The sequence below is a fragment of the Hippocampus guttulatus genome, chromosome 5, assembly GCF_054856545.1.
Source record: "Hippocampus guttulatus isolate MCC_2025c chromosome 5, RoL_Hgut_1.0, whole genome shotgun sequence".
Taxonomy (NCBI): Eukaryota; Metazoa; Chordata; class Actinopteri; order Syngnathiformes; family Syngnathidae; genus Hippocampus; species Hippocampus guttulatus.
Window position 1 is genome coordinate 14234445 of NC_141265.1, and position 15556 is coordinate 14250000.

Genomic DNA, 15556 nt, shown 5'->3' on the forward strand with positions numbered 1-15556 from the left:
AATCCCTTTTTTTCCCCCGTGAATACAGGGGGCGTTTCTTTAGGTAGAGACGTGAAGAGTGAAGTGAGGCTACATTCAAATTTTGCTCGTCGTTTCAACACTCGATGCTCCAGTTTTGATTCTTCCCTGATTGTACTCCCCCCCCCCCCACCCCCTTTAATCATATTGAATAACAGACTTTGGATCTGCTGTAGTTGATAATTGACAGATATCAATCGAAGGAACTTAAGTTGGGTGCAAACATGCACACAAGTTTTGCATTGGAACTTTAGCAAAGAAGCCACACATCATTGACCTCTGCGTGCTCAATTAATCGGTTAATTAACTGAGTGCTGGCCAGATGGGACACGAGGCGCTCAACTCCTCAGTCATGAACGCTCCGAAATTGAGGATGATGAATGGCCCTTTGAAGTCCATCCAATCCAGCTAAAGTTTTTGATTAGCTCAAGGCGACCACTCTCATCAAATGTGCACTTCCTTTGTGTTGCTTGGCCAAACGTGCCCGTTGGAAAAGCTTGTGTGTTTTTCTTCATCAAATATTTGAAAGATGGATTCTGGAGCGCTCACCTCATCCATCACCGCTACCGTACACACATATACTTGTCACAATATTTGGACCTTCATGAGGGAGGCGAAAACCGCCGCGCGCGTGTGTTGTAAATGAGCTTGTCAGCGGTTACTAAGCACAAGTGAGAGTTTGCTGCGAAGTTCGTGCATCTTGCAAGTGCCGCGTGTCACATCCAATGACGCGGGCGAGAACTTCTTTGTTCCCTCGGGCTGAGCGGATGCGTGGCGTGAAAGCGATACACCGGGATGAAAAATTCTTCACCTCGAGCATGACTGCGGGACACCACACGTTCATTTTGGGAATCGGATGAAGCGCTGGAATGCCCTTGCGATTTCTCGTGTGCAGCTTTAGTCCAAACCTCCTAAGGGTTAATATGATGTATTTTTACTAAATGTAGAAGATTTGGAGCATCTGAGACAGTTTAACTAGTTGTCATAAATAGTGCCCAACCTCAAGGCCATGTACTGGTACCGGGCCACAAGCCATTTTGGAAAGATCAATTAAAAATAGTAACCTCTAAGTTCAGTATGTTGAAGCTAACCACTAGTCCACTGTCCTATAAATAGAAAATACATCATCTCAGACCTGTAATGAGAGTAAAAATCCTTCGTATTGAGAGACCATACCAATGTACATTTTTTTAAAGTTATTTACCCCATTTAAACTTATTAGAAGACGCTTTTTAAAGTATTGCTTAGAGCCAATTCTCACTTTCTGACTCGCACAGTTCTCCAAATAAGCACAAGGCGTGCTTGCCTCAAGTTGTTTATTTGTCACTCCCAGATGAAGCTTACTATAAAAATTGACACATAAAATAAAAGAAAATCACAAATTTGAACACCAAAATGTTCAAACAAATCAGATTTTGTCTAAGGAAAATCCACTAGCGAAATGCTAACATTTAACACACAAAGACACAAATGGGCTAATGAAAATTAGCATTGACGTTAGGGGAATAAACAATACTCACAGGCATATTTTGTCTTTGTTCATTGAAAAAAAAAATAGCTTAAAAAAAATATACGATAGGTGTGAAGTACGCAACTCGACATGGGCAGGTTACTGGGTGACTCGCTAGCCGACTAGCATAGCTACCATTAGTCCATTTCCTCATTGCAGATCGCCTCACAAAGCAGAGAATGGCAGAGAAGTAGCTGATCATTTTCTGAGAAATCAGTACTTTCAATGTTGAACTACATTTTGAGATCATTTCTTGAGAAAAATGATCTCTTTATTACAATGTACATATAATGCACGTACTGGCAGCATCTTATATAGCCGACAAGAATGTCATCACACACGCAATCAAGTGCTCATGCTGAGGTAAGTGTACAATTTGAGCTGACTAGCTTGGCCCAAACGCTCAAGCGGAGCTGCAAAGACCTCATCCTCATGCATCCTTAACTAAAAGTCCATCAATAAACAAACACAGTGCTAAATAAACAACCAGAAGAGGAGGCGGTGTTGCGTTGCCGGCCCCTTTGTGGTGCTTTTTACCTCACGCGGCAAGGCACGCCACAACACAGGGTTGACGGTTGACTAAGGATGGATTACGGACATATTGATAGGGGATTGGGAAAGGGGCGGCGGGGGTCGGTTCACCAGGAAGTTAAGACTGAATGAATGATACACTGTACTATGTTCGAGAAATGTGCAGCACAAAATAGGATTTTGCTGACGGAATTAAGATTTGAGGGGGGAACGGATTAGCTGCAGTATAATGACGTACGTGTGATGGGTGCGTGTGTGTGTGTGTGTGTGTGTGTGTGTGTGTGTGTGTGTGTGTGTGTGTGTGTGTGTGTGTGTTGTGGGGGGGTGAAGGTGGTCTGAAGATGTAATGGCTTGTCTAAGACAAATGTTCTAAATTTAAGAATGAGGGTAGGAATAAAACTTTAACGAGTAACCTTTATTTAAAAGCTTTTGTTTTGCTGCCAGTTGGTTTGCTTGACTTGCTGTTCATCCATTCCTCCATAATCCATCCATTTGTGAGCAGGATTAGACGAAAGAAAAACTGCTGGAACAGTATTTTTTTATGCACTGGCTCTAGTCAAAAGGTCATACTCGGTTTAAAAACAAAAAAAGGTTCCCCCCCCGCCCCCAATAATTTTTTTATAATGTAGCTTGTGCAAAGAAAGAAAGAACTCATTGACGGTAAATATTTTAAAAAGATATATGGTCACCATTTTGCATTCTTGTTTGCATTTTAAGCACACAAATATGCAGTGTTAAAATTATCTATTATTATTTCCACTAAGAGATCAATTCTTCTGGGGTTTTTTTGTTTTGTTTTGTTTATTTGCCTCTAATTACCGGTATATATTTGCCCAAGGATGTTTCCCATAAGGTTTTGCGAGAATCAACACACACTGATGGCAACATAAAAAAAACATTCCAATATAAATACCCGATTAAGTTTCAAAGGTACGCATATGCAGCCGTTAAATTCAGATGGTATATTTGTGAGAAATCAAACTTTTTTTTCCCTCTGTTCAAAGGCATTGTCCTTAGCAATGGAAAATGGTTGAACTGCTTCGTTTCTTTAAAACACGCTTGGAGAGCCCGAATAAGTAGAAGACAGTGAATGGATGGACATGAAAACTATAGAGGCAGTTTCAAACAAACAAATAAATAAATAAATATCCCAAAAGGTTAAATCAATAGATAAATAGAAAAATAAATAAAAGCCAATAACTCCTGTATATAAGCAAGGTCCTCATCACAAAAAGTAAGTTATTGCCTAGCAAAGCACGGCAACCTGATGAGCAATGATTTAAAAAAAATAATAAACTCCGCCCTCTTCAATTCAATAGTCACTTCTCAGTCAAGCCAGTGTGCGGCTCAGAAGCATGACATCGTACTTTTCTTCGTTTTGACTCGTGTGTGAGGTCTCATCTATCCAATTGCCAGGTTCAGAAAAGCTGTAGCTCGTGCGATTAAAAACCGGTTTTCAAAAGGAACACCAAAAAAAATAAAAAATAAAAATTAAAAATCAATTTCCTTGGCTGCCTGGCATACAACCCCGAGGGCAGTTGCCACGTACTGGAAATGGAAAAAAAATGAAAAAAACAACATTAAAAAATATGCTGAATTATATCCGAAACGAACACTTTTCTGTTCTTTGAGAGGAAATGCACTTTAAGCCAATTATAGACATTCGGGAAGATTGTATTCATCGCTGATAAGAAACACTTTTATGAAAGGGACATTCAAAGAACACCGGGCACTTTGAAGAGCAATTCAGTGAATAAGCACACTCTTTTATTAATGACACATTCACAACTGGAGTGTGTGAATGGAGAAAACCACTGAAAAGTGGGAGAATAATGTCTGCAGTGTCTTTCAATCAAGTGGATTGGGACCAAATTCTAGGAAATGCCTTTGGTGTTCAAATAAATCATGAAGCCAAAGACGTATCACTCATCTTCACTTGACAAAGAAATCTAAAATCCCTCACTGCAATCTTTGTAACTTGTGGAGAAGAGATTGTCCATGAAGCAGGGGCACACCCACGCCGATAATCGGGCCTGACTTGAGATTTTGCCCTTTTTTTTTGACCAAAGTCAGCAGAGGCCCGAGTGTTGAATATCTGTAAAATATTATCCTAAGCAGTTATCTATTATGTGGTGTCAAGAGTTATTTTTTTTCCAGTCAGGGCTGACAGTTGCAAATATTTATATTGTTCAATATTTACGATCCCAAATTCTATTCTTAGGGTTGGGCTTTTTTGCAAGAAAGGTCTTAAAAGGAGGAGTAATTGCATTTATGTGTTAACTACCTTGCAGTAGTCCACAAGCAACGAGAGCAAAGTCGGTTCACTTTAACCCTTCCATGCACCCTGTAAACTGATAACATGAGAAGCTGTCCACCGTAAGAACCGCTGTGCCTCAAAAGGTTAAATAACTGGGGTGAGTTTTCCTGCAGTGGATGAAAAATGAGTTTTTAGAAGATAAAGGTCACATTCGGTTAAACTGCGGTATCTCGGGTAGTTTATTTTACAAACGTTTGGAACTGTGCTCAACCTCGGGAAGAGAGGTTGATTCATTCCTTCTGAGGAATGTCATTCCATCACATGGCTAAAATGAGAACACTAAAACTCCAGATTGGCAATTCGCACAAGAAGCTACGTAAGACAATCCTTCCCCAAGGTTCGAAATGGGATAAATAAAGCAATAAATACCACATCAGTTTGGGTGGTTGCTGCCATCTATCTATAAATCAGTTGTGTGGAAAAAAACAAACAAAACATTTTTTAACTTTTGGGCAGTCATGCGTTATGTAAAACAAACATCAAAAATGAGTGATCAATGGTGACATTTTGTCGATTTAACCCTTCTATGCACAACTAATGATAACCCATAACCTGGTAACCTGACAAGCTGTCCACTGTAGTAACCGCTGTCCCCGAAAGGGTTAATGTAGCTCTAGTTGTTATTCACTTGTATGTTATTTATTTATTTTTTCACTCTTGGACTTGCATCTTGGCAGTTGTTGAGTTGGACATAACTTGATTTAATGTTTAGCTGTCTGTTTTGTATATTGTCACTGTTAACGTTTTTATTCATTGTGATTTTTTATTTTTTTATTTTTTTGTCCGTTGAAAAATTCCCCAAAATATTGTGGTAACTGTCAGTGTTTAGCGATATTTTTTTTTTCGTGTTTCTACAGTTTGCTTTCTATAATGCCCTTGCAAGTGGGAAAGGAGAGCCACAAAGATTTCATCATCTCACGTTTCTTCCCCCGTGTTATTACAATCAATGAAGAGTGTACAAAAAAAAGACATCAATCGAGGCAGTGAATGTTTGCCTAAAAGCTATTAAACTGGTGACTACTTATATTTTAGACTTTTAGAGCACTTTTTTTGCTAGCGCAGCACATAACATCTTTCCAGGCTGCCTATTTTGAGTGTTAAAGCTGCAAAGATACAGAGTTGCTCAAAACACACGGTGTGAATTGCACACTGGAGTATGATCGCATTTCCTGCGATGTGCCAATAACAAACAACAGGGCACCGCTTCCAGTGCGCTTGGAAGACTGGAGTGTGCGTCTTAAGAGAGCAACGTACGCCGCCGAATACATAACCACGGCAATCATGTTAACAAACTTGCGAGCAATCCCTCCGCAGTATACCGGCTAAGTGGCGAAATAAGGAGACAAGCTAAATCGGAAACGTACCGAGGGGCCAGTGATGTGCGTCCGTCGTGTCCGCATCAGTGCGAAAGTGGCTGACGCTTGTAATGAGCGCCGTCTGTTTTCTTAATTAGCCCGAAATGAGTCGCCCCCAGCCGACACCTGCCGCGTCCTCCTCCGGGACGAGCTCGACTTCAGCATTATTCCCCATGAAATAAACCAGAAATGACACTTGGATGAAGGCCTCGGTGCTCTGGGTCAAATCTGACAACAGGTGGCCATGACTCTTCATCATTTGTGGAAAGTATTCTTTTTCCATCTACGGTGGTAGCTCTACTTACGAACGTCTCTTCATACCAAATTTTCAAGTTCCTCTTGTTACGAAAAGAAATTTCAAGTTACGAAAGGTAAAAAATACACTATGGGCTGCTAGCCCCAGCAAAGCCCAAAACAATGACAACACTATCCGATTCGGAATCGTGCTCATTGCTCATCATGCCGTATGGTCAAACAAAATCCTCTCTCAATCTCCGATATCTGAACACACCGAACCTCAAGTTGTGATGAAGGCGGGGAAAATCCATGAGCACATAGACACAAGCAGTGTGGTTTTCGTCCCGGCCGTGGAACAGTGGACCAGCTCTACACCCTTAGCAGGGTCCTCGAGGGTATGTGGGAATTCGCCCAACCAGTCTACATGTGTTTTGTGGACTTGGAGAAGGCGTTTGACCGTGTCCCTCGGGGAGTTCTGTGGGGGGTGCTTCGTGGGTATGGGGTACCGAACCCCCTGATACGGGCTATTCGGTCACTATACCACCGATGTCAGAGTTTGGTTCGCATTGCCGGCAGTAAGTCGGAATCGTTTCCAGTGAGGGTAGGACTCCGCCAAGGCTGCCCTTTGTCGCCGATTCTGTTCATAATCTTTATGGACAGAATTTCTAGGCGCAGCCGAAGCGTTGAGGGCATCCGTTTTGGTGGCCTCAGTATTGCATCCCTGCTTTTTGCAGATGATGTGGTGCTGTTGGCTCCTTCAAACGGGGCTCTCCAACTCTCACTGGAGCGTTTCGCAGCCGAGTGTGAAGCGGTTGGGATGAAAATCAGCACCTCCAAATCTGAAACCATGGTCCTCAGTCGGAAAAGGGTGGAGTGCCCCCTCCGGGTCGGGGGAGAGATCTTGCCCCAAGTGGAGGAGTTTAAGTATCTTGGGGTCTTGTTCACGAGTGAGGGCAGGAGGGAGCGAGAGATCGACAGGCGGATCGGTGCAGCGTCTGCTGTGATGCGGATGTTGTATCGGTCTGTCGTGGTGAAGAAGGAGCTGAGCCGAAGGGCGAAGCTCTCAATTTACCGGTCGATCTACGTTCCAACCCTCATCTATGGTCACGAGCTATGGGTCGTGACCGAAAGAACGAGATCCCGGATACAAGCGGCCGAAATGAGTTTTCTCCGCAGGGTGTCCGGGCTCTCCCTTAGAGATAAGGTGAGAAGCTCGGTCATCCGGGAGGGGCTCAGAGTCGAGCCGCTTCTCCTCCACATCGAGAGGAGCCAGATGAGGTGGCTTGGGCATCTGATTCGGATGCCTCCTGAACGCCTCCCTGGTGAGGTGTTCCGGGCATGTCCCACTGGGAGGAGACCCCGAGGAAGACCCAGGACACGCTGGAGTGACTATGTCACCCAGCTGGCCTGGGAACGCCTCGGGATCCCCCGGGGAGAGCTGGAAGAAGTAGCTAGGGAGAGGGAAGTCTGGGCTTCCCTGCTAAAGCTGTTGCCCCCGCGACCCGGCCCCGGATAAGCGGTAGAAGATGGATGGATGGATGGACATAGACACGCCATCAAGGACAGAGGGGTGGAAAGTAGCACCGAGGAGAGACGGAGGGATGAAAGGACGACGGGATGGAGCAGGAAGGCGATCTGTGCCGCCTGTGAGCCTGCCATCTGTGTCGAGGCTGTTTACGCAACAAGCCGCTGCTCAACACAGCAGCACCTTGCAGAGGACATCGAAGGCCCAAGACAAAACATCTGCAAGGAGTGACGATGAAAAAAAAAACATGGACGGATGCCCATTCGTCCATCCATTTCTTTTATAGCTCCTATCCTGTCCAGAGTGGGGAGCTGGAGCCAGCTGACTTTGCGTACGAGGCATCCGCTCCCCGGTGCAGGACTCGGGGGAAGGTGGGTGCCTCATAAATAATCGGCGAAAGCGTCCAGCTCGTGTGTGAGTCTAATTTTGCACCGAACTGAGGTAAACTTCCACGACATACAATGCACGAGTTGCGATTTATACTGAGGGTGTGTCAGCTGGCTTGTGATGTCACTGGCTCAATGTAGGGCGTGGCTTGTCATTTGAGGCAAAGGTAAAGTATGAACCAAAAATTATGGAAGCGCGAAATGAAATGTAACGTTGAGATTTTGCAAGATTTTTTTTTTTATTTGTTACCCTCTTGAGGACAAACCATCTTTGATTTCTGATTCCAAAACTCGAAAGCCATCAATTTTTGTGCCCATGTAATAATATAAGGAGACGATTAAACATTTATTTGATTTCACCGTCATAACGGCCCGATGAGGGAAGCCGTTAACTAAAAAAAAAATGAGTGTGACACCCCTGGTTTAAAACAACACTTGTCCCTGGGATGAACCAGAAAAAAAATGCTCCTCAAAATTATTAAATTTCGGGAAAAAAAGTTATATTGAGCCTTGTGGATTGATTAATATATAGAGTAGATGTCAGAGTCCGTTAACTAAATAAAATGAGTGTGACACCCCTGGTTTAAAACAACCCTTGCCCCCGGGATTAGCCTGAAAAAAAAAAGATCCTCCAAATTACTAATTTGCTAAAAAAAAAAAAAAAATTAAAAGTTATATTATAATAATAATAATAATACATTTTATTTATAAGCGCCTTTCAAGACACCCAAGGACACTTTACAATAACAAAAAACACAAAACAATATTGAGCCTTGTGGATTGATAAATATATGGAGTAGATGTTAGAGTCATGTTACTAAGTCACGTAGTGAAAACAATCTTTGTTGTAGAAAAACAAAAAAGGAGGTTACGCAGGTATCTATCTGTTTTGTCGTTTGAATCGCAACCAAGCACAAAAGTACACCCGGCGGTCTGAGGAAGAAAAAAAAAAAGTCAGGACAAGACAGAAGCAAGTGAAGTGCTGTCACACATAGCGAAGCTCATGAGGGAGGAGGGAGGACGATGAGCGAGCGAGGCAGAGCCTGCGGGAGAGTGACCACAGAGACAGATATTAGTGCGGGCTGACAGGGCTGTCGTGTCTTGGCAGTGCCGGCTCCACTCCGGAGACACAGACTCTCCTTCACAAGCAGCACAGAAAAGACCCGAGTGTCCGCAGAGAGACGCGCCGGTGACAGGGAAAGTCTGCGTCAAATATATTTCTACCACCAAAGTAGCGAGAAAGATGAATTGGACTCAAACTATTAAAAAAAAAATTTTTTAAGTTTGCTAAAGCCACTTAGTTTGATTTTCACAATTTGTCGTTCTTGGCTGTGATTGGGCTGGTGACATGGTGCGAATGATGGAAGAGCGGGGATGAGAGAAATAAATATATACAACTGAGGCTCCCATGACTCTTTCTGGATGTGGCAGTTTCTAAAAAGTGGGTTTCTATCATCGAGTGGAAGGTATTTTGCTTTTTTTTTTAAATTTAATTCTTACAGAACAACTATTTATGTCTGAAAAAGTTGTTGGATGATGCTGACTGCAAAAGGAGTACTGTAAATATCCCAAAACGTAAATTGCTGCTGGTGGATTAAAAGAGAGCAGATATCCTGTCACAAATTATGAAAAGTGAAACGCTCTCCTTTGACTCTTCTCAGTCTCAGTGTTGAAAATTGGCGCATGATACTAAAGCAAACAAAGCCCATCCATCCATCCATTAATCGAGCCACTTTGTCCTCACGAGGGTCGCTGGCGTGCTGGATCCCATCCCAGCTGTCTTCCGGCAGGAGGCGGGGGACACCCTGAACCGGTTGCCAGCCAATCACAGGGCACACAGAGACAAACAACCATCCGCGCTCAAACTCTCACCTAGGGACAATTTGGAGTGTTCAATCAGCCTGCCATGCATGTTTTTGAAATGTGGGAGGAAACCGGAGTACCCGTAGAAAACCCACACAGGCCCAAAACATGCGAACTCCACACAAGAAGGCCGGAGCTGGGATTGAACCCATGACATCTGCATTGTGAGGCCGACACGCTAACCACTTGCCCACTGGGCCACCCACAAACAAACAAACACATTATTTTATTCCCTCACTCAATGACAACTGCTAACAGAATCGAGGAATGTGATTGACAAACAATATCGATAATGGAATCAGAATCGTTCAATTCTGATCAATTGCCATCCCTCACTCATCAATCGCAGGGCACATAGCCATGAGAAGTGAACCCACACTGCCCACAGGAAAGTCAGGCGAGTGAAACACTATACCACCAGTGACATGCACCCCCCCCCCCCAAAAAAGTCCAATCTATTTTAATAGGGCACTTCAAGCTCGAGCTGAACCAAGCCCGCGTCCATTGTGACGCGAGATCAAAACCACGGCACTATTTGTTTATCCCACAATCAGCCAAATTGGAATCCAAACAAGATGGCTGGCAGAGAGATGAAAAGATGACGCGCGGAGAAAATGATGGGGACGCGACCGGAGCAAACTATGCGAATCATGCATCGGAACTGGCAGCTTTCGCCTGGCTCTCGAGTGGAAAAACCAGAGCGCACTAGGCCGGATGCCCGCTCTGCCACCCATGCAGGGCAGTGGACCAATGGGGATCCACTTGTTGACAGTCACTCTCTATTTTGACTTGTTTGTGCCAACTTGGAAGGCTGTGGATGCTCAACATGGGAGGCGGACGACAATAAATGACGCTTGAGATTTGTTGGAAAATTGTGGAGGAGCACAGAGCAGAAGTATAAAAGAGGAGTGGAACAGTCACTGTTGAAAAGGGATTTTTATCAATCATTCTTATGAATGGCATTTGAGTTCTAGGCAGGAGACGCCCTGCTGGATTTTGATGGCCTGCTGCATCCAGGTCGCAAGCGTCAAGTATGAGTTGGTCTGCACGAGCGGCACAACGTGCCGTGAATTCAGCGAGTAAGTGTGACAAAATCTGTGGAATTCTTTTTTTTTTTTTCAATGTTGGGACCGCTGCGGTGTTTGAAAAGCAAGCAGCCCGTGTCACAATCTATGTCAATATCCTTTATTCTTCTGCCGTTTCTTTGAGCAAGAAATCCACGCAAATGAGCCATAAAAGATGAGTCTCAACCCGACTCGGTTCGGCATTTTTAATTTACAGAATTCCGTTTTAGCAGGGCGAGGCACTTGTCAGAAAACCACGGGGAAAAAATCTAACTGGAATGAAGGTTGGGCCGTGTGAGAATCAGCAACATTAGTACCTTTGTCCAAGCCTCGCTCTGAGTGAAATAGTAAAAAAGAAAGAAAAAAAGAAAAACAGCTTTAACATTAGCACGTGTTGTGCTGGCTTGAGTGAAGCTTGTCAAGTGTGAGCTCTCAGAAAATTCTTTCAAAGAAATCTCAACTGAATTTGTCGCCATTGCCACAATATTTTCTCCATTCGCACCACATTTTGTCGTGTCTTCTTTCAGAAAAAAAACAGTTTTGTGTTGCAAAAATCGTATTTTGTCCCTTTTATTTGACTTGAAGCGAGGCAAAGTAAAAAAAAAAAAAAAAAAAAAACAGCTCCATTGGCGATAATGTCTTTTCCTGAGGTTTCTTCAAAATTGTCTTTATTTTGAATATGCTCTCATTTTTCATCCAATTTAAAAATGAGAACATGCTCCCTTGCCGCTCTAACTAGGCCTTTGTGGAATCAGTATCCATCCATTTTCTGAAACGCTTTATCCTCACAAGCGTTGCGGGACATGCCGGAGCCTACCCCAGCTGTCCTCAGGCAGTAGGCGGGGGGGCACCCTGAACCGGTTGCCAGCCAATCGCAGGGCACACACAACCAGACAAACAACCATCCGTGTTCACATTCACACTTTGGGACAAATTAGGGTGTACCATAAACCTGTAATGCATGTTTTAGGAATGTGGGAGGAACCCGGAATACCCGGAGAAAAGCCACGCCGGCACAGGGAGAAGATGCAAACCCGACAGAGGAAGGCCGGAGCTGGGATTGAACCCACAACCTCTGCACTGTGAGGTCGACGCGCTAACCACTCGCTCATCGGGCCGCCGCGGAAATAGTATCCTTAACCGTTAAATCGTGAGAGCACGAGGGACGGTATGAGACTTTTATCCCTGGGATGGTCGGGTTGCTCAAGTGTTGGCCAAGGTTATCGTGTGTATGTGTGTGTGTGTGGGGGGGGCATACTTTATACTTTATTCAGTGGCCTTTGCGCTTGTGATTTTTAAAGGCTACTCTCTGCTTATTCCGCTGACTTTATGACTGCAGCCGATCCGCAGTCAGAAGCATAACGTCAGGACGGATTAGAATCAACCTTTGCTTCACTGCGCTGTGTGTGCACGTCGGCGTGCGTGCCACCCGCTCATTTGATCAACATGCAATGTTCAACATAAACGACTACAGTGAAAAGCATGCGTTAATTCCATTTCTTTTCAATGAATAATAAGGTTGGCGAACAAATCTGTTGGGGAACAGTCATGTATGTTAAGCAGTGTATGGAGCAAACGAAGGAAGAGAGGAGGCCATTTATATTTCAGGGCAGACGGAAAGTAAACTCACTGGAGAGAGCAAAAAGGAGTTATGATAACTCCCACCCAGGGGGAGGCTGTGATCCTGGAGCTGGAGAAGGCAGGCCAGCAGCTTTATGGGGGCTGAGGGAAAGCGTCCTCATCTGTAAGCGGCTGAGGTCAAGCGGCGCTCATGGCTGGGACGAGCAGATAGGGACGTTTGGGAAAGGGAACAAAGAGGGGGGGGGGGGGGAGTTTCGGCGGCGAACCAGGTGGCTCACTTCATTTCGCAACTCTATTAACATGACTAAATGTCAGAAACAAACAACAGGGAAAACTCAAATGTAAACTTTTTTTTTTTTGCTCTGGGTTTTGCAGCCAAAGCCATAACCGCGAGCACCGTGATTCAAAGTCATGCGTCAAAGGCGTTTAAGATGGAAAACCACAAAGAATAAACGCTGACGCATCGGGGTTTTTTTTTTTGCTAGAAAAAAAAAAGGGATATTTGAAGTGGCTGCTGGAAACAATTGTTGGTTGAAGAAGGATATGTGACCATCTGAGTAATAGAAGCACTAAAATGAATCATAAAAGTCATGCCATTAAATTGCCATCACGCAATCTGTGGGCTTTACATTTTCCAACAAGATAGATAAGTTATAGTCCAATTAAATGGGACGAAGCTTTCCAAATTGCAGAGAAGAATCCTCTGCATATTTGTGGTTTATAATTTGCAAATTCACCTCTTCCGTGTTTTTTTTTTCCTGTCTAAATACAAACACGTCAAGGAAGTGTGTCGAAATCATACGTCTCGACCGACAGACGAGCTTTGCGTGTTGGGAAGGAGCTAATTTTAGGCCGTGTTGTTCGTGGAAGTTATAGAGAGTCCTCACCACGTGCATGTACACGCACACTTGGCATTTATTTGGAAGGAGAATTTTGTAAGATGAGTTTGAAATGGTGGTAAACTGTTTTGGGTTCGTAGTTTGCGTGTGTATATTTACAGTTATTTGCTGGTGATAAGAATCGAACCTTGCTGCTTGTATATCCACAGCGGACATTTTTTTGTGTGTGTGTGTGATATAACCCAAATACCTTTGAGCGGTTCTAGTAGGCTTTCCCTGGCATTGTTTTGCGCTCTGGCAATAGCTTGAAGGTTCTCTTTTAAGCGGTTCAGAATTCCTTTCAGTCTGCTAAAACTGCAGCGGCACTTGATTTTTTTTTTTCCTCATCAATTGGATTGTGGTCGGGCACATTAATGGTAGAAAAAGTTTTGAAATAACTCATTTTGGTCTGAATATACTGTATGACCAAAAAAAAAACGACATTTGTGTTTCGACTTTTCATTTGCAATATAATAAGATGCAACAATGATGCATTAAAAAAAATATACTGACTTTGCTGCTAAATAATAATGCTCACTTTTGACACGATCAGAGAGGTATCCATTTCCTGATCTATTCATTATTGTTCGTTTTGTTCCCGCAAGTCATGTTTGGTTGTCCGCTTTCACACAAAATTGCCAAGTACACACATTTGAGTTGCAGCATTTAGACCACTGCATCAAAACAGAGGCTTATTATATACGAAAGAATGTTAGAATACGGCTCCTGTGTTTCTCATTAAATTGTGTGAGTGCTAGCCTGGGCCAAAAGAAGGCATCGTGGCTTCAATTTGCGGACAACAAAGGACAACATGGCAGACTCCCTAACAACTGAACATCCCAAGTGTCAATGGCAAAGTGCCGCCCAGCGCAACTTCAACCACAAAATCCAACCAATTCACCGAATTCGCACTCCCCTGTCCCCTCCTCCCAAACTCAGCTTCCATACAGACACTCAAATTGTGCACCGTGTTCACCTTGTGGACTTGGGCTTACTTTGAAATGCAAATGTGCGCCCATGACCGCGTTCAAGCAGCACTCCAAAAGCTCGGCACGCTGAAGGAACACTGAGGAGGACTTTAAATTGGAGGAGGCATCCAATTTTCTCACAGTCAAAATGGAGACAGCGCTAGCACTGCTTTCTCATTTGTATCCATTTAGCCGGGAACACAAAAAGAGACTTCCCGCATGGTGGATTAGAAACATTCCAGCAACCACATGGACAAATATATTGGAAAACATGTCCGTTACACCAAGACAAATCCAGCCTCGGGGTGAGCATAGCTATCAACTGACTTATCAGATATTTGTCTGACTAAAGCCCTTTTCGTACTTTCTGTTCTACACCAAACACTAAGGAGACAATATTCCTAATTTGCTGCTCTGTCAAGAACAGAATGCGAGTACTTTAGTTTGCCTCCTCATCATTGCAGCTCAGACGAGCAGAACTCACCTGAGATTCTCTCACCGTTTCGTCTCCACGTGATTCTGTGAGTGAAGCTCGCTGTGGTCTCCGCTTGTCCATCTGTCCTGCACGCTGTGGAGCTGTGATGCTCCCACTGGCTACTGCAGGTGTTGGGGGGGGTTAAAAAAAGTCATTCGTGATATAAGTGAATGAGAGCATGCAGATGCTGATTACAGTGGTGATGGCCACCTGGGGACAATGTAACACAGACACATTTGGATATGCACGGAAACAGTCAAAGCTTCTGAGTCAGCTGCAGTCATAGTGGTCGTTCTTTGGAGGGATAAAGAATATACACCTGTGAGTATTATTACATTGTCTGTTTACATGTGTATCATCCACCATTTGTGTGCAAACGGCCATCGCAACACCGACACCATTCGTAAACCACTCTATGACATTTTTAAGACTAAGATTTTCAGACTTTACCAAGGCAAAGGCTTGTGGTTTTTTTCAAGACACAATGTGTAATTGCCCATGTTTAGTTTGAAGGTAAACTGGTCGAGACTCATCTACCATTATTGTTACTTGTTGTCATATGCCACCACACAGTTGTTTCTGAAATTTTTGCTCACAAACAAAAGCAAAACAAAAAAAAGACGAAAACAGTTTGTTTTCTGCAAACCTCCTAAGTCAGGCACCACTGTATTTGGAAAGTCTAATGATCCAAATGTGAGTTTGAACACTCACTTCTTTGCACGAGATGAGGGTCAGGAAATCCATCCATCCATCCATCCCTTTTCTGAACCGCTTTATCCTCACAAGGGTCACGGGGCATGCTGGAGCCTATTCCAGCCGTCTTCGGGAAGTAGGCGGGGGACACCCTG